This window comes from Cryptomeria japonica, chromosome 7 (assembly GCF_030272615.1).
Source record: "Cryptomeria japonica chromosome 7, Sugi_1.0, whole genome shotgun sequence".
Classification (NCBI taxonomy): domain Eukaryota; kingdom Viridiplantae; phylum Streptophyta; class Pinopsida; order Cupressales; family Cupressaceae; genus Cryptomeria; species Cryptomeria japonica.
In genome coordinates, this window is record NC_081411.1 from 181,763,387 (window position 1) to 181,788,693 (window position 25,307).

Sequence of the window (25,307 nt, forward strand, 5' to 3'; positions counted from 1 at the left end):
TGAACAAAATTTCAGATAATATGAGCATACATGGTTTACCAAATGAATGACACTTCTCGGCTAGGATTTGTTTGACAATTGGCCCTAAGAATGAACATCCAGGATTCAATCTATTTCCCTGAGTGTGTCATCGGCTAACCCCACCACATACATTGGTAACTCAAGCACCAGTGAGGCCACACTACAAGCTAGTTTGGACAAACGTTGAAATGGAAAATACAAGCTTCCATCTGGTTAACCTATTGGCCAAATGTAGACAACATTCACTATTTCGAGACCAGATGCCATCATTTCTGTCAAGAAGTTGATCTTACATTGCAACAGTCTTCTTCTTGATTCATATCTAGTTGAATTTCTAGAGTGGTGGTGAATTTCAAATAATTAACAAACATGGAAGATGGCACTAAAGGATTCTAGTTGATGTGATCATAATGGATGTTTCCTCGAAACGAAAGATATTGGCAGATGAATACCTTGTTCCAATGATCAAGATACCGACATATGAAATAGCTAGCAAAGTGATTACAAGATCAAATGAAGCAAATGAAGATGGATGCCACCTCGACAAAATTGACAAATGAATTATTTCTTCAATGTAATGGGTTTGATATTATTTTTATAGAAAGTGACTTATGTCACTTACTGTAACCAAAGGTTAGAAAGTTGACTTCTTTTGTGCATAAAAGTGTAGGTTACTAACTCATTGAGCTTTACGCAGAAAAGAGTTAGTTATTAACCCAGGGTTAAAGTTAGTTACTAAGGTGGTTATTTTGGCAAGCCTATAAATACAAGGCTTTTGTAATGTAACGGGGGACTTTTTACAGAGGGGAAAACTCTGCTGGAATTCCAGGAGAAACTTGTAATGACATTTTGATTTGCACTATGTATAGAAAGGATTTTGGACTTGTATATTTCCAAAAGGATAATGAAGAATACGTCTTAGTTCGTATGTTCTAAATGTATTCATGTGTTATTATTGTTGATTTCTCGTATGTCAAATTGGTAGTCTTTTTATGCATATGTGATCTGTACAATTGATGTGATGATGCATAGGCAACCTTTGGTATCTCAGTTTGAATGTGTTGAAGTATCTTATCTCTTCGTATGTTGAGATTTGTCATTCTTCTTTATTGTCATGTCATGGCTAAGCATATTACCTTATGAACTCCCCTTGTAATTTGCTGCTAATGTTGGGAAATCTCAGTCGATGGTCATATGTCTATTGTTGGGGTTTCTATCCTTATTTCTCTTTAGTTTTATGTTTTCTCCTTTATGTACTTTCAGCTTAAAAGTACACAAAATCCTAAATACCCCTATCATACGAGGGAGCTGCCCCTCTCAAATGTAGAGGAAGATCATGTTTCATAGAATGATCTCTCCAACTGTTGGAACATTTATCACTGCTCATCGGGAAAACAGGGTCAGTTTTAGGTAAATGACCATAGTGACAAATCTGTTTACCAACACAGTGATAGCTTCCATGATTTGTTTGCCTACCAGGATGTCATAACCAAAGCCCTTATGACCAATGGTGGGTATCTCTTTGGTGAAGTAAAACATCAAACACACAAGTAGGTTGCCAAAATGGAATGTCCCCTTCTTGTCACCCTTGATCTTCTTCAAGTTATCAATCAGTTCATCCTTAAGACATTCACATATATCAATCCTAGCATTGTTCTTGACCATCTCATATGCACTATGAATACATAAGATAGAAACAAAGTTTAATCTATTTGTATGAGTTACTCTATAGCCAAGTACCATGCTCACATATCTCACATTTGCATCAGTAATCTCATTAACCCTAAGAGATTTGTTGTTGGATGTAGCTCCGATTAGGTCCATAACACCCTTGTTAGGTATCTTCTTAGTTTTGTCAGGCCTACTACCAGTTGAGGGTAAATTAGCAACTGCCTTGATTGCTTCCTTTGAGATTTTAAAAATAGAGTCTAGCCAAATGAACTCTCCATGAACTCTGCTCAGTACAAGATGAACTACCTCCTTCGGAAATTTAGGTATGTTCATAATTTCAACAAATCCTAGGTCTCCTACAATTTTGTGCTCCGATTTAACAAAAACTTGTTCATCAGTAATAACACCATTTTACATGTTTTTCAAATCATCAATCCCTAAATTTTCTATGTTGCAGTAAATATAGATTCTAGGGTCTTCGGCAAAAGCGAGTCCCTTTGAAATTTTTGAAAAAGCTCTGATAGAATCATCTTGCTTGGCAATTTCAGTGATGATCTTAAACACAGGCCTAGGGTGCTTAATGTTTTCTACCATAGTAGGGTTTGCAATAAACTCAGGTGCAAAAGATGAAGATGTCATTTCAAAAGATAAATACCTCTTGCTTGAAATCCTTGAATGCCTGAAAAACACTTTGTTGCTTCAACTTAGGATGCCTTTTCTCAATTTCACACTCTTTGAATGCTTGGATGTTTGGTGGATTGAAATGAGGGTTTTACGATGCTTTATATCCAAAAACTTCTTCAGAAACTATATTAAATGCTTTCCGGTTAAGTAAACAATTAACACATCTGCTGATAAAGAAATGTGTCTTCTTACCATCAACCGAGGGTAGAATGCATGATTTTCAACTTGCTGCCATACCACCTAAGGATTATTCCTTAGTTAGATGAATAATCTCCTATCGGTGGAGAGTTACTCTATTCTACCGGTGCAGAGATAGATTCATCAACTCTCTAACCTTTCTTCTTAATTCATTGTTTTGAACATTCTTGCTTTATTTTATTTACCTTTTCTTTTCCCTTCTCATTAGATCCTTTATTATTTGCCGATATAGTCTTTCTTCTACAAAATTTTGCAATATTACCAATCTTGTTACATGCATAACAAGCTACATTATTCCTCTTAATAGCTTTTCCATATCTTTGACCAGTTTGTGTTTTGCATTGATTATATAAATGTCCAAATCTACTACAAACATAGCATTTCACATTCATTCTACAATTTTATAAATTGTGACCAACTTTATTGCATTTGGAACATTGATCGGTGGGTGAGTTTGTATTATCATTATTTCTAAATCTGCGCTGATTAGCTCTATGACCAAATTTGTTGCAATTGAAACATTTCCCATTAAATTTATAAGCATTAGGTTGTCTTACCGGTTTACTATGATCTTGATTATTTGTAGTCCTAAAACTTTCTCCATGTTCAAATCCAAGTCCAATTGTATCTCCATCAGGTTTTTGTCTTTTCAGCATGTCATCAAGTCTTTTTGAACTTTTCTTCAATTTGTCTTTGTGTTCATTTGCAGTGTTCTACTCATTTTCTAGAATGCCAATTTGTCTCCTAAGCTCCTCTTTATCATGTTGCATGTGAATTAGATCTATCTTTAGCATATCATTCTCATGAAAAAGTCTTAGATTTTCATTTTCTCCATCATTTAGTCTTCTAGTCAAGTCTTGTTCATTCTTCTTTCTGTCTTCAATATCCTTACATAGCTTCATGGTTAAATTTTGTATTTCATTCCTCATGTTAGTGTTCTCTTGTCTAAACTTTTTCTGCAATATGACTAAGAGTTTCCTTTTCATCATCATGCTTTTGCATTTTCTCATGAAGTTCCTTCCTCTTGTTTTGTGCTATAACTAGGTTCTCTTGAAGTCCTTTAATGAATTCCTTAGCAGTCCTCAGATCATCTTCAAGTTTGATATTCTTCAATTTTTCTGCATCAAAATCTTTGGAAGGAAAGCAAGTGCGGAAATTCGCTTCCCTAATGTCAATTTGCAGGGGAGAATAGACTAGTGTATATAGTTTTTCAACATTTATAGAATATAGCACAAGCATGAGCATACACAAAAAACAACATAGAGATATAACACATAGAGTTAACATGGGAAAATCCTTTCGGGAGAAAAACCCACCAGCAATAGATAAATGACTTTATTAATAGTATGTCAAAAAATAATACAATAAAGTCCAATCTGCAGACTTCCTTCACTCTGTCATACAACTATTCCAGACTAACATACAACATTCAGATCACACAACAGTTACAAAATTCTCAATAGCTATCGTAACTTGTAACCTTACATTCAGTTCACATTTTTCTTCAAATAACAAATTGGTTGATGGTTTATTTGAGCAACTGCACCAACGGCTTGAAGTCTAACCATTTGCCTACGTCAGTTTGCATTCATGGAAAATCAATTATCCCACATGCAACAAGGAGGTGAGTTAGTTCATATTCAAATACACTGATAGTCGCATCCTTAGTGTCTCAGAGTTAACCTTTTTGGATCTCGGTTTGATCTCGCTCCCGCAGTCGGTCTCTACTCCATCGGCCATCGGTATAGCTTTCAAAGAGTAAAGTCGATCGCCCAATGATACCCAATTGCCGAAGGTGGCTCCATCGGGTCATAGGTAAGGCATGTAAGATGTTATCCCAATCTCTGATAGACAAGAGAAAACCTCATTGGGACATCAGTACCAACCATGTGTAGTTACCCGGACATGCAATGTTATCCCGATAACCTAAGGTGGTCTCATCGAGACATCAGCACAAGCACTACGAGGTTACTCCAATCTCTGATAACAGAGAGTGGTCTCAACAGCTCATTGGATCAAGCCCAAAAAATCTATCCTGATGAGTGAAGCAGTCTAAGACAGAGCAAGATGGACTTATCGAGACTTCAATGTAGCCTTCAGCATATTAACTCGATAGCCAATATCTACCCGATCGTCGAAGGTGACTTAATCGGGTATCGACTTAACTCTGGAACAGAACCCCGGATAGCTGATGACAACCCAAACTGACTAAGATAGCTCCATTGGGTATCAAAATAGCTTCTGATAGGAACACTTGATAGCCGATGACAAACCTAAACTGCCTAAGACAGCTCCATCGGGTCATCGGCACAACTTTGATGCAATGTTGCACTCTGTTGTTCCATCAGTGTAGGCTAGCTCGACCAACCTGAACATGTCAATTGAATTAGAGGCACATTTAGATCAAACTCCCACTTGATGAGCAATTCACTGGACTGAATACCATTTCAGACATTACTGAGAACATGGGTATGAAGACCCATAGAATTTGAACACCACCTGAACTTGTGCATGCTCACTGGTTTCGTCAAGGCATATGCAACATTTTCCAGAGTGTCTACCTTGTTAAGATAAAATTTTCCATCTTCCACCATGTCACGAACAAAAGTGATACTAAACATCAACATGCTTTGATCTGGCATGGAAACTAGGATTCGTTGCCAAAGATATGGCACTCTGACTGTCACTCCAGATTTCAATCTACGCTGCATCAAAACCAACATCTAAACTCAAACACCTAATCCAAGTTGCTTCTTTATAGGCATGTGTGGCCACCATGTATTCTACCTCTGTAGTGGACAAAGTGACTATAGCATGCCGCTTGCTCATCCAACTAATTGCTCCACCATTCAGGACAAAAACATATCCACTAGTGGATCTCCTTCTGTCAATATCCCCTGCCTAATCAAAATCTGTATAACCACAAATGCTGAGAGTTCTCTTTGAATCCTTTAGATTACCATGATAACATAATGCAAAGTCTGAAGTACCCTTCAGATATCTAAACACTCTCTTTACAACATCCCAGTGTGGCTTTCCTGGATTCGACATAAATTTGCTAAGTACTCCCACTGGTTGGGCAATATCTGGTCTTGTACAGACCATAGCATACATCAGACTGCCTATAACACTTGCATAAGGTAAACTTTTCATGTCTTCAATCTCTTTTGGATATTTTGGACTATCAAACACAAACAACTTAGTTCCCTGCAAGATGGGAATAACCTGTGGTTTATAGTCAGACATATGAAACTTGTCAAGAAATTTGGTTACATACTTTCTCTGGCTGAGCCAAAGTTTCCTCTTAGATCTATCCCTTTTGATCTCCATTCCCATAATGTAATTTTCTGGTCCTAAGTCCTTCATTTTAAATTTCATAGAAAGCTAAGATTTTAAATCTAGGATCATACCTTTTGTGTTTCCTATGAACAACATATCATCTACATACAAAGCTATGATAAGAATCCTATCACCATCAGTTTTGTAGTAAACACAATGATCAACCTTTGACCTCACAAATCCCAAAGACAAAACAAATATATCATACTTTTGATACCACATTCTAGGAGACTATTTTAAACCATACAGAGACTTCTTGAGTTTGCATACTAGATGTTCTTTACCTTTTCCCACAAAATGCTTAAGCTAGGACATATAAATTTCTTCTTCAAGATCACCATGAAGAAATGTTGTCTTCACATCCATCTGCTCAATCTCCCAATCATATGCTACTACAAGTGATAAGAGAAATCTAATAGATGTCATCTTGGCTATAGGAGAGAATATTTCCCCATAGTCAATACCTTCCTTTTGCGAATACCCTTTTGCAACCATTATTGCTTTGTACTTGTCAATGCTACATCTAGACCATACTTCTTTTTGAAAGCCCATTTGTAGCCTACAAGCTTTCTACCTTTAGGAAATGGCACCAAATCCCAAGTTCCATTTTTATCCAATGATGACATTTCATCATTCATGGCTTCCATCCAGGAATCTGAATCAGGCATTTCAATTGCTTCTTTGAAAGTCCTAGGCTCATCTGTATATGCAAGTAAAGCATAAGCACAATTAAGATTCAACATAGAATGGTTGTACTTATTAGGTGTATACCTATTAAGTTACCACCTCTCTCGAGTAGATCTTCTCAACTCTGGTGTTGAGGCTTCTTGAGGTTCCACAGGAGGCCCATCATCATGTTCTTCTTCAGAACTACTTGAACTGCTTGAACTCTCCTCATCTTTAGGTATCTCTAGAGACTCTTCTTTGGCTGAAGGAATTTCAACCTCAGCTTCTCCTTTCTTTTCTATTTTATGATCTAGTGACATAGGCTTTAGCTCATGAAAGATCACACTTCTACTGTACACAACCTTACTAGTCACTGGATTCTAAAGTTTGTATCCTTTCACACCAACTCCATAGCCAATGAAGACACATTTCACTGCTTTGTTATCCAATTTCAATCTATTAACATCAGGCACATGAGCATATACCTCTATACCAAAAATCTAAAGGTTCCTTAAAGAAGTTTTCTTACCAGACCATGCTTCCATAGGTGTTTTGTCAACCAATGCTAAAGTAGGAGAACGATTTAGTAGGTAACACACTATAGTAACTGCTTCAGTCCATAATTTTTGTTCCAGCCCAACTCTGCTCAACATGCTTCTTGCTTTCTCCATTAGAGACCAATTCAACCTTTCTGCAACTCCATTCTACTGTGGAGTGTAAGGTATAGTCTTATGTCTCTTAATTCCATGATCAACACAGTACTTGTTGAATTTTGCGCTGCAAAATTCACCACCGTCATTTGTTCTTAAAAATTTAATCTTTCTCCCAATCTGGTTTTCAACAAGGTTCTTAAACTCCTTAAACCGACTGAACACTTTTGATTTACTTTTAAGAAAGTACATAAATGCCCTTCTTTAATAATCATCTAGAATAGATACATAGTATTTAGACTTAGACAAAGAAGGTACATCCACTGGACCAAACACATCAGGGTGAATATAATTTAGAATATCAGAAGACTTATGAGAACTGGAATAAAACTGATCATGGTTATGTTTTCCATATATGTAATGTTCACAGAAATCAAACTCAAAACTATAATCTATTGGTATTTTGGTATGGTTTTGTCATTGATGTCAACACCTGCTAGATACACCCACTTTGGAGATCCAACAACATTCACTGGCAAACAGTAAACTGTGCAAACAATTACTGGTATATGGTTAACCGGTAGGATATAATGTTCACCGGTACCTACAATGACATGGAAGACACTTGGTAATGTCGAAGACATCATGTGGACACTTTACTTTGAAGTAATAATCATTGGTATATTCTCATTTGCATATTTGCTTTTACCGGCAAATAGGTCCAGGTTATCTAGGATTACACCGACAGGTTTATCTTTTCCAGATCAGCATGGCACGCTATGGAGATGATTTATTATTGTTGTAAATGCATTAAGCTGACATGTTCAATCAGTTATTGCATCGGATATTGTATTATTTGTAAATGTTTTTATTGTAATATCTTGTAGAGCTGACCTACTAAAATTGGTCTTAGGGTATGGTATAAATGTAAGATCTTATTTGTAAGATCAAGTGTGGAATGCGGAAAAATATTTAAGGAAGGGTATATGCGAGATCAAGTAGAGATATACATGAAGACATCATTTGAAGGTGAAGTTAGGTTTTTATAGAAGCATATCAGCATTACACCGGTACTGAATCCAGCATATGAAGATGCTATTTTGTGCAGTACATTCTCATTGGATTTAACCATCCAACTGTAGTCAGTGTGACTCCCATTTGTGATTGAGCAATGAGCTCTAGGCTGTTGGCCTTTCTGCATGTGCAGACCCCTCTTTGTACACTTACTATCTACAGTAGTATCATCTGATTGTGGGTAAGGTTTCCCACAGTGGTTTTTCCCCTTACAGGGTTTCCACGTACAAATATTGGTGTCATGTGTTGTGGATGACTTTATGTTTATGTTTCATGCATTAATTCTTACCAGTATAGAAATTTTCTATTAACACTGTTTACCGGCATACTTAATTGTCTTACCGGTATTAAGCATTAAGTTGATTAATAAGATTTTGATTTGAATTTATTTAACAACTGATTCACCCCCCCCTCTCAGTTGTCTTCGAGACCTACAATTGGTATCAGAGCCTAGTCCCCTTTTTGCAAGAAGTTTAACAACTTGAGGAGATCCAATGTCTACTAATTATTTCAGAAAGGATAGTCCTAAACTTGATGGAACCAACTATGGAATATGGAAAATTAGAATGGAGACACATCTGAATTGCATTGGTAAAGACATCTGGGAAGTTACTAAGAATGGTTATACTACTGCTGTAGCTAGTCAGACTGCTCCCAATACTTTAGCTAAAGATGAAGAAAATGATTGCAAAGCAAGAGGAGCACTTTTGATTGCATTATCAGATCAACAAATCATGGGATTATCAGATAGATCCACTGCAAAAGCTATTTGAGATCATTTGGAAACATTGAATGAAGGAGATTCCAGAGTCAAAATTGCAAAACTTGAAAGCTTCCAAGTCAGGTATGAACATCTAAAAATGGAAGAAGATGAAAGGATTTATGCTTTTATGGAAAGAGTAAATGAAATTGTTTTGGGTATCAAATGTTGTGGAGGAACCTTGAGTGAAGATGAGATTGTTTCAAAAATCTTAAGAGGTTTGCCACCAGCATATAAAATGAAGGTTACTGCTATTAATGAGTTGAGAACAATGCCTAATACATCAGTAACTAGGGATACATTGATTGGAAAACTTTCAGATTTTGAAATTGAGGAATTTGGTCTTGTTGCTACTATAAAAATTGATTTGGCCTTCAAAGCATCAACATCATCTGCTCCATCTTTTGACAAATCAGACTAGAGAGCCTTTTATGCAAGAGAACTTGAAGAAACCAGGAAGAAGAATGAAGAGCTTGAAGAACTTGAAGCACTATTTGCAAGAAAAATGCCAAAAGGTCCAATTGGAAGTAAGTATGAAGGTAAAGCACCCTTTAAATGCTTCAACTACAATAAGATTGGTCATATGGCTTCAAGATGTCCTGATAGACATGCTAGACTAAGAGAAGAAGCTGGAAGGACATACAAACCTAATCCTGAATATCAAAGATACAAAATTAAGAGAAACAAAGATAAATCTTGTTACATTGCTGATGAAGGTGTGGTTGATGATTCTGATGAGGATCCAGCAGACAATGGATGGGTCTTTGTTTCTATAACAGAAGATCAACTGGTACCTATTAATCAACCAGTAGAACAAGCCCTAGCAGCTAAAGTTGAATCAAATGATGAATGGATTATTGACTCAGGATGCTCACATCACATGATTGGAGAGAAAGGTAAATTCTTGAACTTTCAAGAATACAATGGAGGTTTAGTAAGATTCGAAGATGACAAAGCCTATTCAATCAAAGGTAAGGGTTCAATATCTCTTGATGGTAAACATAACACTGACAATGTCTACTATGTTGAAGGATTAAAACATAATCTTTTAAGTGTTGATCAATTAGTCGAGAAAGGTTTTCAGTTACAATTTAAAAATGGAAAGTGCAAAATCATGAATAGAACTGGTTTGGAAATTGCAACCAGTAATTAGACTAGAGGTAATATCTTTCATTTGAATAACAGTGAAAAGGCATGCTTAATTGCACATATAGATGAATGTTGGCTATGGCATAAAAGACTATGTCATGTAAATTTTGGTTGCATGGTAAAAATCAGTACTTCTAAGGCAGTTAGAGATCTACCTAAAATTTTGAAACCTCAGAATACAATTTGCAAGGAATGTCAATTTGGAAAATAGGTTAGAGCTAGTTTCAAAAGTATTCCAGAAAAATCCAATAATGCTCTTGATTTAATTCACACTAATTTATGTGGTCCAGCTAGAACTAAAAGTTTACAAGGTGATAGATATTTCATGCTAATTATTGATGATTATTCTAGAATGTGTTGGGTTACTTTTCTCAGAGAAAAGTCAGAAGCACTTGGGAAGTTCAAACTATTCAAAGCAATGGTTTAAAATGAAAATGGTAAGAAAATTAAATGTTTAAGATCAGATCAAGGAGGAGAATTCACATCTAGAGATTTTAATACATTCTATGAAGTAAATGGAATCAAAATAATATTATCAGCACCTCGGACACCACAACAGAATGGAGTTGTTGAAAGGAAAAACAAAACTATTTTGGATGCAGCAAGAAGTATGTTATCAGAAGCAAATCTACCACATGTGTACTCGAGAGAGGCAGTAAGAATTGCTGTCTATACATTCAACAAAGTTCACATCAAAGGTGAAACCGGTAAGACCCCTCATGAACTATGGTTTGGTAATACTCCTAGTCTTAAGTATTTCAGAATTTTTGGAAGTAAATGTTATATTAGAAGAGATGAGTATATTGGCAAGTTTGATCCTAGAAGTGATGAAGGAATATTTCTTGGTTATTCATCTAAGAGTAAATCTTATAGATGTTTTAATAAAAGATTACAGAAAATTGTTGAAAGTACAAATGTAAAAATTGATGAACAATTCAGAGGAACTTCAAGGTATATAGACTCTGAACTGGTAATAGAAATTATGACAAATGAACCAACAGTAAATCCACCAGTACAGAATGATGATCCAGTTACTCTGGTATCATCAGAGGATTCCACAGTAATTGAAGAACAACAACAAACTAAGACACCCCGGTATGTAAGACTGAATCATTCTGAAGATCAGATAATTGGAAGAAAATTTAAAGGAGTCATGACAAGAGGAATATTGGCGAATGAAGAGGTATGTCTCATTTCTCAAATTGAACCATTATCTATCAATGAGGCATGTGAAGATAAATTTTGGATTAAAGATATGGAAGAAGAATTAGGACAAATTGAGAAAAATAATACTTGGACATTAGTTCGCCGGCCTGAAAATAAAAATGTAATTGGAACCAAATGGGTATTTAGAAATAAACTCAATGAAGATGGTAAGGTTGTCAGAAATAAAGCAAGACTAGTGTGTGTAGTCACATAAATCTGTCCACTTAATTAAATGAATACTTAGTATTTATTTTATTACTTAACCATCAATTAATAATTAATTAAATTAATATTTAATTAATTCATCATAACCCTCTTCTCCTATTAATTAAATAAATTATTCAATTTATTTGATTTAATTCACTTAACCAAATTCAGACCATTAATTAAATAAATAAATCATATTTATTTAATTAAATATTCTCTCACATTTAAATAAATTAATATTTATTTAAATCCCCCAAAATCCCACCTCTCACATTTAAATAAATTAACATTTATTTAAATCACCTTTATCCTCTACCCACTTGCATTTTCCTACAAATGCAAGTTGCACAATTATTTTAAATAAATAATTTATTTAAATCACCTTTATCCTCCACCCACTTGTATTTTCCTACAAAAGCAAGTTGCACAACTATTTTAAATAAATTATTTATTTAAAATCCTATTTATCCTCACCCACTTGAAACCTTTAATGGTTTCCCTTAAAGTATTCAAACTTGATGGCTTTAAAGTCTTCAAACTTGATGGCTTCCTTCTATAGTCTTCTTAAGCCTTTAATGGTTTCCCTTAAAGTCTTCAAACTTGATGGCTTTAAACTTAATGGCTTCCCTTAAAGTCTTCTTAAGACTTTAAGGGTTTTCCTTAAAAGTCTTCAAGCCTTTAATGGTTTCCCTCAAAGTCTTCAAGCATTTTAATGCTTTATCTTCATTTTTCTCATTTAAATAAATTAATACTTATTTGAATATTTATCCAAATGCAAATTACACCATTTAATTGAAATAAATGATTTTATTTTAATTGAAAATACCAAAATTTCTCCCACTTGCATTTTCCTACAAAATCCACTTGCATGCCTAAACCCCTTCTAGAATTTTTTAATCACTTCTAAATAACCTAACCCCTTCTCTAAACTTTGTCACATTCCTAAGCAAAAGGGAAGTCACTTCTCAAACCCTCAAAGTATTTGATAACCATTAAAGGCTTTCAACCTTCAACCACTAAATGGCTCAAAGTCTTTGATAACCATTGAAGGCTTTCAACCTTCAACCACTTAATCCCCAAAGTCTCCAATAACCATTAATGGTTACCTCAAACCCTCCCACATGGTTAAAACATTTGTTTTGACTCAACCTCTACCCAACCCAAAGGTCTCATCAGGCCATTAATGCTTTGACCATGATTATGTCTTAAACATTTGCACAAAGGTTTATCCTTGGATTAACTCTTAATCCAGTGGGTAATCTTAATTTGGACTTGACCCTTAGCCTCTAGATAACCATGAGGTCTTCTCAGGCCTTTAATGCCTCCAACCTCTTCTCTCAACCCAATCCTATGTTGACACTTGTCACCATTTTATTGGTGCCAATTGTGCACATGGATCCCCAACTTTCAAACTTGGCCCTTGATTAAACCATTCAATCTTAACCCTTCATTTCCCCATTTCTTCTATAAATAGAACCCTTCTCCTCAAGCAAAAGAGGAAGCATTTAGAGTATTGTTGTTATACTGGCATTAGCATAGAGCTTTTTCATAGCATCACTATCTACACTTGCATAGCATTTGCTTATCATATTCAACCATCTTGAATCTCCATATGGCATCCATGGCTAGTGCTAAAAGCTGAGAGCTACACTCATTTGGGACTTGGAGAGGAGAGGAACAAGGGAGGAGCAACTATGAACATCTTGATTAGCTATTTTATTCTATGTTTATATGCTTTTTATTTCATGCTTCATATCTCTCTTGATATGCCTGTTTAGGATAATCTTTTGTTGCTAACACTAACGTTTGTTTCTTGTGCTCTTGTGTGTGTTGCCATCAAACAGATTTTCTAATCCTTTTTGTAGAGCATCAGTGTGTAAGGGATATTCTCAGAAAGAAGGAGTTGATTACAATGAAACCTTTCCACCGGTAGCCAAAATTGAGGCAGTTAGATTATTCTTGGCCTTTGTAGCTCACAAGGATTACAAAGTTTATCAAATGGATATTAAATGTGCATTTTTGAATGGAGATCTTGAAGAGGAAGTCTATATTGAACAACTTGATGGATTTTCTTTGACAAATGACAATGATATGGTTTGCAGATTAAGAAAAGCTCTGTATGGATTAAAACAAGCCCCAAGAGCTTGGTATGCAAGATTGGATAAGTATCTTTTAAAGATTGGTTTTACTAAAGGAAATGCAGATAACAATTTATATTACAAAGTAACTAATGATGACATCTTGATTATGGAAGTATTTGTTCATGATAAAATCTTTGGAGGAGAAGATGGATTATGCAAAGAATTTTCTCTTAAAATGCAGCATGAATTTGAAATGTCTATGATTGGAGAAATAAAATTCTTTTTTAGGTTTGCAAATTTTACAGATTGATAAAGGCATATTTTTGAATCAATCTAAGTACTTGAAGGAGCTACTCAAGAAATTTGGGATGGAGAACTCTAAACCGGTAAGCACACCTATGACTACAAATGACAAATTATCTCAAAGGGATGAATCTACACCTATTAATCCAACTAGATACAAATCTATGATGGGAGGTTTACTGTATTTGACATAAACCAAACCTGATATTATGAATGCAATATGTATAGTTTCTAGATTTCAATGTAATCCTAGGGAAAATCATGAATCAGCAGTAAAAAGAATTTTCCGGTACTTACAAGGCACAACAAATCTTGGACTATGGTATCCTAAAGATGAAAATTTTGATCTATATGCATACACGGATGCAAATTGGGCAAGAGATGTGGATGATAGAAAAAGCACCACTAGAGGAGCATTCTTTCTTAGAAAGAGATTAGTTTCTTGGTTAAGTAAGAAATAGAGTTGTACATCCTTATCAATAGTAGAATCAGAATATGTTGCAACAGCAACAAACTATACACAGGTACTTTGGCTTAAACAAATGTTGAAAGACATAAAAGTAAAATGCAAGGAACCTATTACTAACTATTGTGATAACACTGCAACAATTGATATATCTAAGAATCCAGTATTACATTCTAAAACAAAACATGTTTCTATCAAACTAAATTTTATAAGGGAAAAAGTTGAAGAAAAGGAGATAAAACTGGTTTATGTGAATACTAAAGAATAGCTTGCAGATAATTTCACAAAACCTTTGCCTAAGGAAACTTTTGAGTATCTCAGAGATTAGCTCAGAGTCTTAGCTCCACCCGTAGAGACTTAGATAGTTGATGATTATCATCAACCGGCATAATTAAATGGACAAATCTTTTATTTCGGTATTTGATGAGGAAGCTACCTCCCAGGGGGAGTAGTTGGTATATCGAATTGGTTGGTATTTTGTATGAACTTGATCTTTTTTTTACTTTGGCATTTGACGTCAGAGGGGGAGAGATATATGGAAAAACATTAGGGAGAGATAAAACATTAGGGAGAGATGTATGAAAATGAATTATCTTTTTGAGGAGAGATTGGTATGAGAGTTTGGTATAAACACATATTACTCCTAGGGGGAGAAATGGAGATTGTTGATTTTTGTACTTGGCATTTCTGTTTTGGCACTTTGATGGTTTTTCCATCTTGTGTTGCCATCAATGCCAAAGGGGGAGATTGTTGTTATTTTGGTATGGTTTTGTCATTGATGTCAACACCTGCTAAATACACCCACTTTGAAGATCTAGCAACATTCACTGGCAAATAGTAAACTGTGCAAATAGTTACCGATATATGGTTAATCGACTGAACACTTTTGATTTACTTTTAAGAAAGTACATAAATGCCCTTCTTGAATAATCATCTACAATAGATACATAGTATTTAGACTTAGACAAAGAAGGTACATCCACTGGACCAAACACATTAGGGTGAATATAATTCAGAATATCAGAAGACTTATGAGAACTGGAATAAAACTGATCACGGTTATGTTTTCCATATATGTAATGTTCATAGAAATCAAACTCAAAACTACAATCATCCAGAACTTCAACTAGATTTTTATTCTTCAAGGATTTTAAACCTTTTTCACCTATGTGGCCTAACCTATTATGCCAAAGCATTGTTTTCACAGTAGGAAGTTTATCTTCCAATGAATTAGCATTATGTATCATTATAGTTGTCTTAATTGAATTTTTAGAGGCCATATTAAAACATATAGGTTCAACATTCAACTTATATAAAGTACCAAAATGATCACCCTTTGCCAATACAATGGAGCCCCTAGTCATCTTGCAACCACCAGAAACAAATGTAACTTGTACTCCAGCATCATTAATTTTACTTACAGAGAGAAGATTTCTAGCCAGACCTGGTATATGAAGAACTCCATTTATCCCCTTCACTCTACCATCTGGGAACTGAATTTTGATTCTGCCTCTCCCTATAATCTCCAATGTATAATCACTAGCCAACTATACCTTTCCACTAGCATATGGTTCATATTTTGAGAACCACTCCTTGTGGGAGGTCATGTGGAAATATGCACTAGAATCTACTAACCAGGTGTCATATGAAGTAGGTACTGCCAGGGCTGCTACAAATGCATCTACATCACTTTGAGAAGATTCAGTGTCAGAATAATTCTTCTTATTCTCCTCCTTGCAATCCTTTTGGATATGCCCTTTCTACCCATAGTTTCAACACTTCACCTTTGAATTCTTGCTTGGAGATTTAAATCTCTCTTGAGACTTGAACTTCTTGCCTTTCTTCTTGTCTTTGTCCTTCGATCTTCCTCGAACAAAGAGTGCATCTTTTGTCATTTTAGAAGAATTATTCCTTATTTATTTTGACAAAAGAGTATTAACCACAGTATCCACCTTGAGCTAGGTCGTAGTACTATTGATAGCCATCACTAAGTGTTCCCAAGAGTAAGGCAATGAACACAACAACAACATGCAACGTTCTTCTTCCTGGATGGACACACCAACATAAGTTAATTATGCAAGAACCATCTTGAATTCATTTAAGTGGTCTGCCAATGGTGTTCCTGCATCCATCTTCAGAGAGTACAACTTCTTCCTCAAGAAAAGTTTATTCACCAAGGGTTTGCCTTGATAAATATCTCCCAACTTTTTCCAAAGAATATCTATAGTCTTCTCCTCATGGACGTTTAACAGAATAGAATCAACAAGACATAGCCTGATTAAACCCCTTGCCTTCTGATCAGCTAGATCACAATCTTCTTGCTTCATGCCTGAAGGCTTAGAAGTTACAGTCACAATACCCCAAAGATCTTTATCGACCAACAAGTCTTCCATCTTGAGTTTCCATAGTTCAAAACTAGAACCATTAAACTTCTCCATGTCTATGCACACTGAGGTGCTTGCCATCCCAAACTATAAAACAAGTAGACACTCTGCAAGACTCCCACTAAAACAGGACTGACACAAAAAACCAACCCTACCCAACAAGGATAACAAAATGGGCCAAGCTTTGATACTACTTGGAAGGAAAGCAAGTGTGGAAATTTGCTTCCCTAATGTCAATTTGTAGGGAAGAATAGACTAGTGTATACAATTTTTCAACATTTACAGAATATGGCACAAGCATGAGCATACACAATAAACAACATAGAGATATAACACACAGAGTTAATGTGGGAAAACCTTTTCGGGAGAAAAACCCACCAGCAACAGATGATTGACTTTATTAATAGTATGTCAAAAATTAATACAATAAAGTCTAGCCTGTGGACTTCCTTGACTCTGTCATACAACCATTTCAGATTAACATACAATAGTTACAGAACGCTCAATATCTATCGTAACTTGTAACCTTACATTTAGTTCACATTTTTCTTCAAATACCAAACTGGTCGACGATTTATCTAAGAAACTGCACCAATGGCTTGAAGTCTAACCGTTTGCCTGCATTAGTTTGCATTCATGGAAAATCAATTATCCAACATGTAATAAGGAGGTGAGTTGTTTCGTATTCAAATACACTGATAGTGGCATCCTTAGTGTCCGAGAGGTACCCTTTTTGGATCTCGGTTCGATCTGGCTCTCGTAGTCAGTCTTCGCTCCATTGGCCATCAATATAGCTTTCAAATAGTAAAGCCGATCACCCAATGATACCTGATTGCCGAAGACGACTCCATCGGGTCATCGGTAAGGCATGTAAGATGTCATCCCGATCTCCGATAGACAAGAGCAGACCTCATCGGGACATTGGCACTAACCCTACACAGTTACCCCAACATGAAATGTTATCCCAATAACCTAAGGTGGTCTCATTGGGACATCGACACAAGCATTATGAGGTTACTTAGATCTCCGATAATAGAGAGTAGTCTCATCAGATCAAGCCCAAAAAATCTATCCCGATGAGTGAAGCACTCCGAGATAGAACAAGATAGACTTATCGGGACATCAACGTAGCCTTCAACATATTAACCCGATAGCCGATATTGACCCAATCACCGAAGGCTACTTCATCGGGTATTAGCTTAACTCCAGACCGGAACCCCTGATAGCCAATGACAACCCGGACTGACTAAGACAGCTCCATCGGGTATCAGAATAGCTTCCAATAGGAACACCTGATAGCTGATGACAAACCCGAACCGCCTAAGACAACTCCATCGGGTCATCGACACAACTCTAATGCATTATTCCACTCTATTGTTCCATCAGTGTAGGGTAGCCCAAACAACCCAAACATGTCAACTGAATTAGAGGCACATTTCCAACTATCTTCAAGAGCTCCTTCCAACTGTTTTCTCAAACTCTCCATCAGTACCAGTTTTAGAATCTTCCTCAAGCTATTAAGCTTTTGCTAATAGAGGACCAGGCTCTGATACTAATTGTTAGATGCAATGACAGTCCCAAAGACACTAAGAGTGGGGGGTGAATCAATTTCTAACTAGTTAATCGAATATTTGAACTTATTTATAACTTTGCAACTTAAATTAATGTACCGATAAACAAGAAATAATGCAGCAAATAGAAATAGCAGAGACAACATAAATGCACACCATAACACAAGATATTTTGGTGAGGAAACCTAGTGTGGGAAAAACCTCGTTGGGATTTGCAACCCACAATATTTACTCACTGGCCAATATAAATAAATATTACTTACAACATGGGCCTGCACATGCAGGAAGGCCAACAACCTAGAGCTCACTGCTTAATAGAAGAGTCTCACTGACTACAAAATGGATAATTAAATCCAATACAATGTACTACTCAAAATAGCATCTGCAATGCTTGATTCATTACTGGTTTAAGCTCTATCATAAACCTTAACCAAAAACCTTTTGCTATCTTACATATACCAATAATAATAATCACCTATCCTTATACAAAATGATCTATCAAATCTCATACATATATAAGTCTTTACAATACATCATAGTGGCTTACAAATAATTAATTACATTTACAATACAATTCATATAAACAAAAGTTTGTCTCATGTCATCCTGAGAGCCGGTATACTTCATTGCCGGTGCAATCTGGATGCCGATGAATGTGCCTGCTGGTGTCGGTGCCTGCAGATGTATGATGTATGTGATGCCAGTGTATGTGTAGAAACTTGTTACCGGTAGGTTGCCATCAATGACAACATCAACCATATTCTCATTGAGTGTAGAGTATCAACAATCTAGTGCTTAATAGGGATCATTCTTGCATTATCTGATGTTATTTTAGAGCTCATTCCATTATATTTCCTCATTGTAATAAAATTGTAAGTCAGTGAGACTTACTTGAAGGTTGTAGTCTTTCGAGTTATTGTAATTGAGCAATAAGCTCTAGGCAGTAAGCCTAAGTGCAAGTACATTCTCCATCTATGTAATATTTATGTACTCTTAGCCATAGTATATGAATATCGTGGGTGCCAACCCCACCATGGTGTTTCTCTTTCCGGGTTTCCACATAAAAATTCTAGTGTTGTGGATTTGTGGTTTATTTATTGATTGTCTATCTTCTTTACTATTATACATTGCTAACTGGTGGATAAAGAATAAGTTTGTGGATTTTAATTGTAATAGATCACTAATTCACCCCCCATCTCAGTGATCCCTGATTCTAACAATAATCAATCTCCTTAATCATTTTCACATCCCTAATCACTTTGATCCTTTCAAAGGAATTCAAATTCTTTGAATCTCCCATGCATGCTCTTCCCAAGGAATTCTTAATTCTTTTTCTCATTTAGTCTTCCCACACATATCTTATTTTGGAATTTTTAATTCCTCTCCCCTTTCTCCAAGGAATTTTTAATTCCTTTTTCTCTTCCCAATGTACTTGGGAGTTCCTCCCCATTAACTTTGAGAGGTGTGGAGAGAAGAAATGCCTTTATAGAAAATCTCTTGGTCTCCACACCTTTTCCTCTCAATCCATGTGCTCCCTCTCAAATCAATCTCAACCCTTCATCCCAAAGTCAATTTTGGCCCTTCATTTTGGCCTCCTCCAATCTATAAATTGGAGTCTCATTTCCTCACAAATCATGAAATCCACCTTTCATGTAATCTTATGCTGACGATTTGAGATCTAAAATCATCCGTCATGTCATCATAGAGCCCAAATATTCCCTCATCCAAGCCAAATCCCTCTCATCCATCATCATCATTCAAATCCTATCCAATCCAAATCCACTAATCTTGTTGTGTGTGGAGAGCAATCCACATCCCATCTCGGAGCCAATCCAATCAAGTGGAGCATTTGGGTGCATTCCACTTCATCAAAGGCTCAATGGAAGGAACATAGAGCTTCACATGAAGGTATAATAATTTCTATTGCATTTGATTATATGTTTTATGCTTATTTTCATTGAATATAACCATTAAGCTCTCTTGTGATTGTCCCTTGGTTCACCTTTATCCAAGGCTCCGATGTTCAAAGCCAAACACCTTTTTAAGAAAGGCATCCATGTGTTTATAGATATATGGGATCCATCTACCTTAGCATGGAAATCATGGAACCGGCTTAGGCATGTTTTAATATTAATTATAGAGACAAGGTCATGGTATTGGAACTCCAAAGAATGGTGCCTCCTAATCTCACAATTCTCACATCTTCTAGTTGTATCTCATTCTTCTATAATGACGTAACCATAACCCATAGGATCCTCAAAAAGAAAAATCCAGATCATGCAGTAAGAGTAACACAACAGAAGTAACAACAACACATAGAGAAAATGTGAAATCAGACATCCACAATATCATAGATTCATCATAAACTAACTGGCAACATTCGGTATACATATAGGCTTATAGGCCTAGAACATAGTAAATTTCAGAATACAATCATCCGGACCTCCAAGAGGTTCAAATTACAAATCATAAATCTAAAGCATCATCTATCTTCCCTTCGCTATTTCTCAAAGAATCAATTACAATAATATATATAGCACTCGAAACACATTAGGGTTTGCCACAAAAGATCACATTCTCCAAAACAAGAAAATGAAATGTGTGAAATAGGTTAGCCCCAAAACATGAAGATCTCCTCCACCAAGAATGCAAATGAAGTGTGGACCACCAAGGAAGGTTGGCCGGGGGCCCAATAATATCGAGAATGGCACCAACTAGATCTGCAAGCCAAGAAATTGCTCCACATGAGAAGAAATCACCAACTAGCCGTTAAGCTCAAAAATGCTCCAGGAACCAAGAATAGCTAATCTGTAACCAATAACTTGCCGGAAAAGAGTCCAAACGAATTGAAAAAATAGAGCAATGAATAAGAACATATCTAGAAGCCATGAATTTTATCCACAATAGAAAATGAACAAGTACCAGAGAACTCCAGAAGTAGCACAAAAACTGCAATAGAAAACAAGAACAACTGAAAAGCAAAATATATATTGTTGGTTGATGCAAGATTTCTCATCGACCAAGGATGCTCCTGTTGGAAATTGACACTCATCTAGGATAATGGTGTTGTCATTAATGGTAAAACACATCATTTTGTGTTAATTACTTATCCAGTACTCACCAGTATTCATGGTTCTACAACTGGCATTCAAGACAACCAACATTCAAGGAAATCAACATTCAGGGAAACTGGCAAACTAGAAACTTGTATTTGGAAGACGACATAGGAGATTGATCCGACAAATGTGGAAGCGAAAATGGTCACGAAGATTAATGTTTATATTTATTTCTAGGCTGACATGTAATCACTTTATAATATTGTAGTCACATAAATCTGTCCAATTTAATTAAATGAATATTTTCTATTTATTTGATTAAAAATCCACTTGCCATTAGTTAGTTAAATTAATATTTAATTAATTCATCTTCAAACATTAATTAAATAAATTATTCAATTTATTTTAATTAATTCATTATACCAAACTCACAATCAATTAAATGAATAAAATCTATTTATTTAATTAAAATCCCCTTTTCCTCTTTTAAATAAATTAACATTTATTTAAATCATTAAACCCCCCCCACTTGCATTTTCCTGCAAATGCAACTTGCACACAAATTGAAATAAATTAATTTTATTTTAATTAAAATCCTATTTTCCCTCACCCACCAAATCCACTTGCACTCCTAAACCCCCTTCTAGATTCTTCTAAACCCTTCCTAATTAGCCTAATCCATTCCCTAATTATTGTCATAATCCTAAGCAACTTGAAGTCACTTCTCAAAGACTCCAAAGTCTTTGAAAAGCATTTAATGCTTTGTGTGTTCAACAAATTAACCTCCAAAGTCTTCCAAACCACTTATGGCTCTTACATGACCATTAATGGCTCTTACATAACCATTTATGGTTAATTCAACTATGACTCATGTGTCTACTCAAGAATTTATTGCTTTGACCATAGTTATCCCTTTTGCCTTTGCACAAGAGTTTATCCATTGGATAAAAGCTTTATTTTTTGAATAAAGAATTTATTCACTCAACCCAACCTTGACCTTAACCCCCAAGTTGACTCCCAGGTCATGGCAAGCATTTAATGCTTATTCCCTCTCCTCTCAACCTATCTCATATTGACACTTGTCATCATGGGATTGGGTTGAAAGCCCTCACATGGATTGAATATCATTCAATCTTGACCCTTGTTGAGATTACTCAATCTCAACCATCCATTGCTCGATTTTTCCTATAAATAGAGCCCATTTTTTCATAATCCAAATCCTAAAAACTTGTATGCATTTAAGCTATAGTGAATTCTAGAGAGAATTTAGCATAAACCACTAATATAATTGTTATTTTGGCCTAAAATAAATCATTTTAGCATTATAGCATCTAATATTAACTTTTATCTACATTTGCATAGCATTTAGAGTAATCATCTACAATCTCAAACCTCCATAAGCATCCATAGTGCAAAAAACTGTTGAGAGCTACACTAGTTTGGAACTTGGAGAGGAGAGGAACAAAGGAGAAGGAGCTAAGAGCATGTTAAGAGGCATTTGGAGATGCCTTGTTATATTTGTTTCATTTGTTGAATATGTTAGCATGATCTTAGTATCTCTTTTGATATGCCTGCTTAGGTTAATCTTTGGTTGAATAACACTAACATTAATCTTGTTTCTTGTTGTTTGTGTGTGTTATACTATCACATGTTTTAATCTAACTTGTCCATTTTGTAGAGCATCAAATATTATTGTAAGGGTATATAAGTCACTCCAGTTAGGTCATTTTGATATGATAGGTTATGTGATATTATGCGAGCGAGATCTTCATCATTATAATGTCAATGCAATGATCTATAGTTGATATTGGTTATTTGTGAAGAGGAAAGGGAAGAAAATTAGGGTACCGATAAGGAAGGAAATAGTGTTAACCAGTTCAGACAGTGCTTAAACTGGAACTCATCCAGCATACCAGATGCACACTCAGAGTTCAGATTTTTATTTGTAATTCAGATATGAAAGTTAGTGAGGCTCCTTTGTATGAGTAGTGCGCTCTAGGAAATGTGTCTTCCTGCATGTGCATGCCCCTCTTGTAATATTTATTCATTTGGCCAATAGATAGATATTGTGGGTCACCAATCCCACTGTGGTTTTTCCTCTTTGAGGTTTTCCACGTATAAATATCTATGTTATGGTTTTTATCTTGGTGGTTGCATTATTACTACTTGTTGTTATTTAATTTTATGCATACAAGTTACTAAGTTGTTTTTGTTAATAAGGTTAAAATTAATCTCACTGATAGAACACTGATTGACCCCCCCTCTCAGTGTTCTTAGATTCCAACAATTGGTATCAGAGCCTTGTGCCTCAGAATAAGTCTAACAACTTGAGGAAGATCCTGAATCTGGAATCCATGGAGATGAGTCTAGAGAAATTACTTGAAGTAGCACTTGAAGGCTATGATGTTGAAAGGTTGAAAAACATAAAGTTGCAAAATGAGTTGAACTCTACAAAGGAATTCATTCTTACCCTACAAGAGAGGTTGTCATCTACTCAAGCCAAAAAGGAAGGAACTCTTACAAAATTAGGATGATGAAGAGAAGAATACCCTTAAGGATTATGTCAAAAGCTGACTTAGAAGAATGGTTTCATGAAGAATGAAATGCAAGCCCTAAAAATGAGGATGTCCAAGGAGATTGATGACTAGAAGAAGAATGAATAAAATCTTGCCAAATCTTTGAAAGAAAGATATGAAGAATGCATTAGGTTGTGGCATGAGAATGATATGTTGAGAACTGAATTGGTTCAATCTGAAAACAATGAGAAAGAGTTGGAAAGAATGATGACAGTCCTAAGAGGAGATTTGGATATTGTAAATGAGTTTAAAGACAATTTTAAGGCTAGTTCTGCAAAGCTTGATGAATTACTGAAGGATCAAAGGCATAAACGAGACACTAGAGGTCTTGGATTTGAGCATTTAGAAAGCTCTAGTACTGCAAATGAGGATGATGCAACTGATAAGAAGGACAATCGATAGAATCCACATGTCAACCACAATCAGAGATCATTGGTAAGGCAATCCAATGCACATAAATTCAATGGTAGAAGCTTTGTTTGTGGTGCAGGAGCACCCATGGTGTAAGGCAAATATATGGAAAAAGTCATCATTTGAAATATAATTGATATTTGAAGGTCATTTATAATGTATTTGCATCCATTTGGAATGATTTGTAAGGCTTGGAAGCCTAAAAATGTAAGCAAGTCCTGATTATGTCCTAGTTGTCCATATAGGCCCTTATAGGTCAAGATGGTCAAAATGAGTCAGAAGACCCATGGAAGGGTATGCAAGTTATAAAAGGTCATTTAAGGTCCATTATAAGGTGTCAAGAGTGTTTAAACAAAGTTTGAGTCCATTTTGTCAAAAATGTAAAATTTGTTAAAAGTTGTCAAAATGCAACATTTGGAAAAGTGGTAAAAGTTACCAAGAAGTTGTAAGGTCATGGAATTTGGTCTTGTGGGAAGTTCTAACTACCAAAGGAAGTTAAAAGGAATTTATAAACATTTCCTGGTTGATTTTAAGGGAGAAGATCAGTTTGGAGGTTGCAACTAAAAGATAAAGAATTAAACCTCTGATTGTTCCTTCACAGAATTTGCAGATAGTAGTGAGGATAGCCATAGAGGAACGAGGAATTATCATGTTGAATACGATGGATGAAGTGTATCTCTCCATCCCTTTGAATTTATTATGAATAATTTATGATTTTAATGAATAGAAAACTATTTTGTTTCAACTGTTATTTGGTTTTCTCAAAATCTGTCAAAGAACCCTATGTAAATGAGCAGTCCAAGAGGATTTTCCCATAAATACATTTGTAATAAT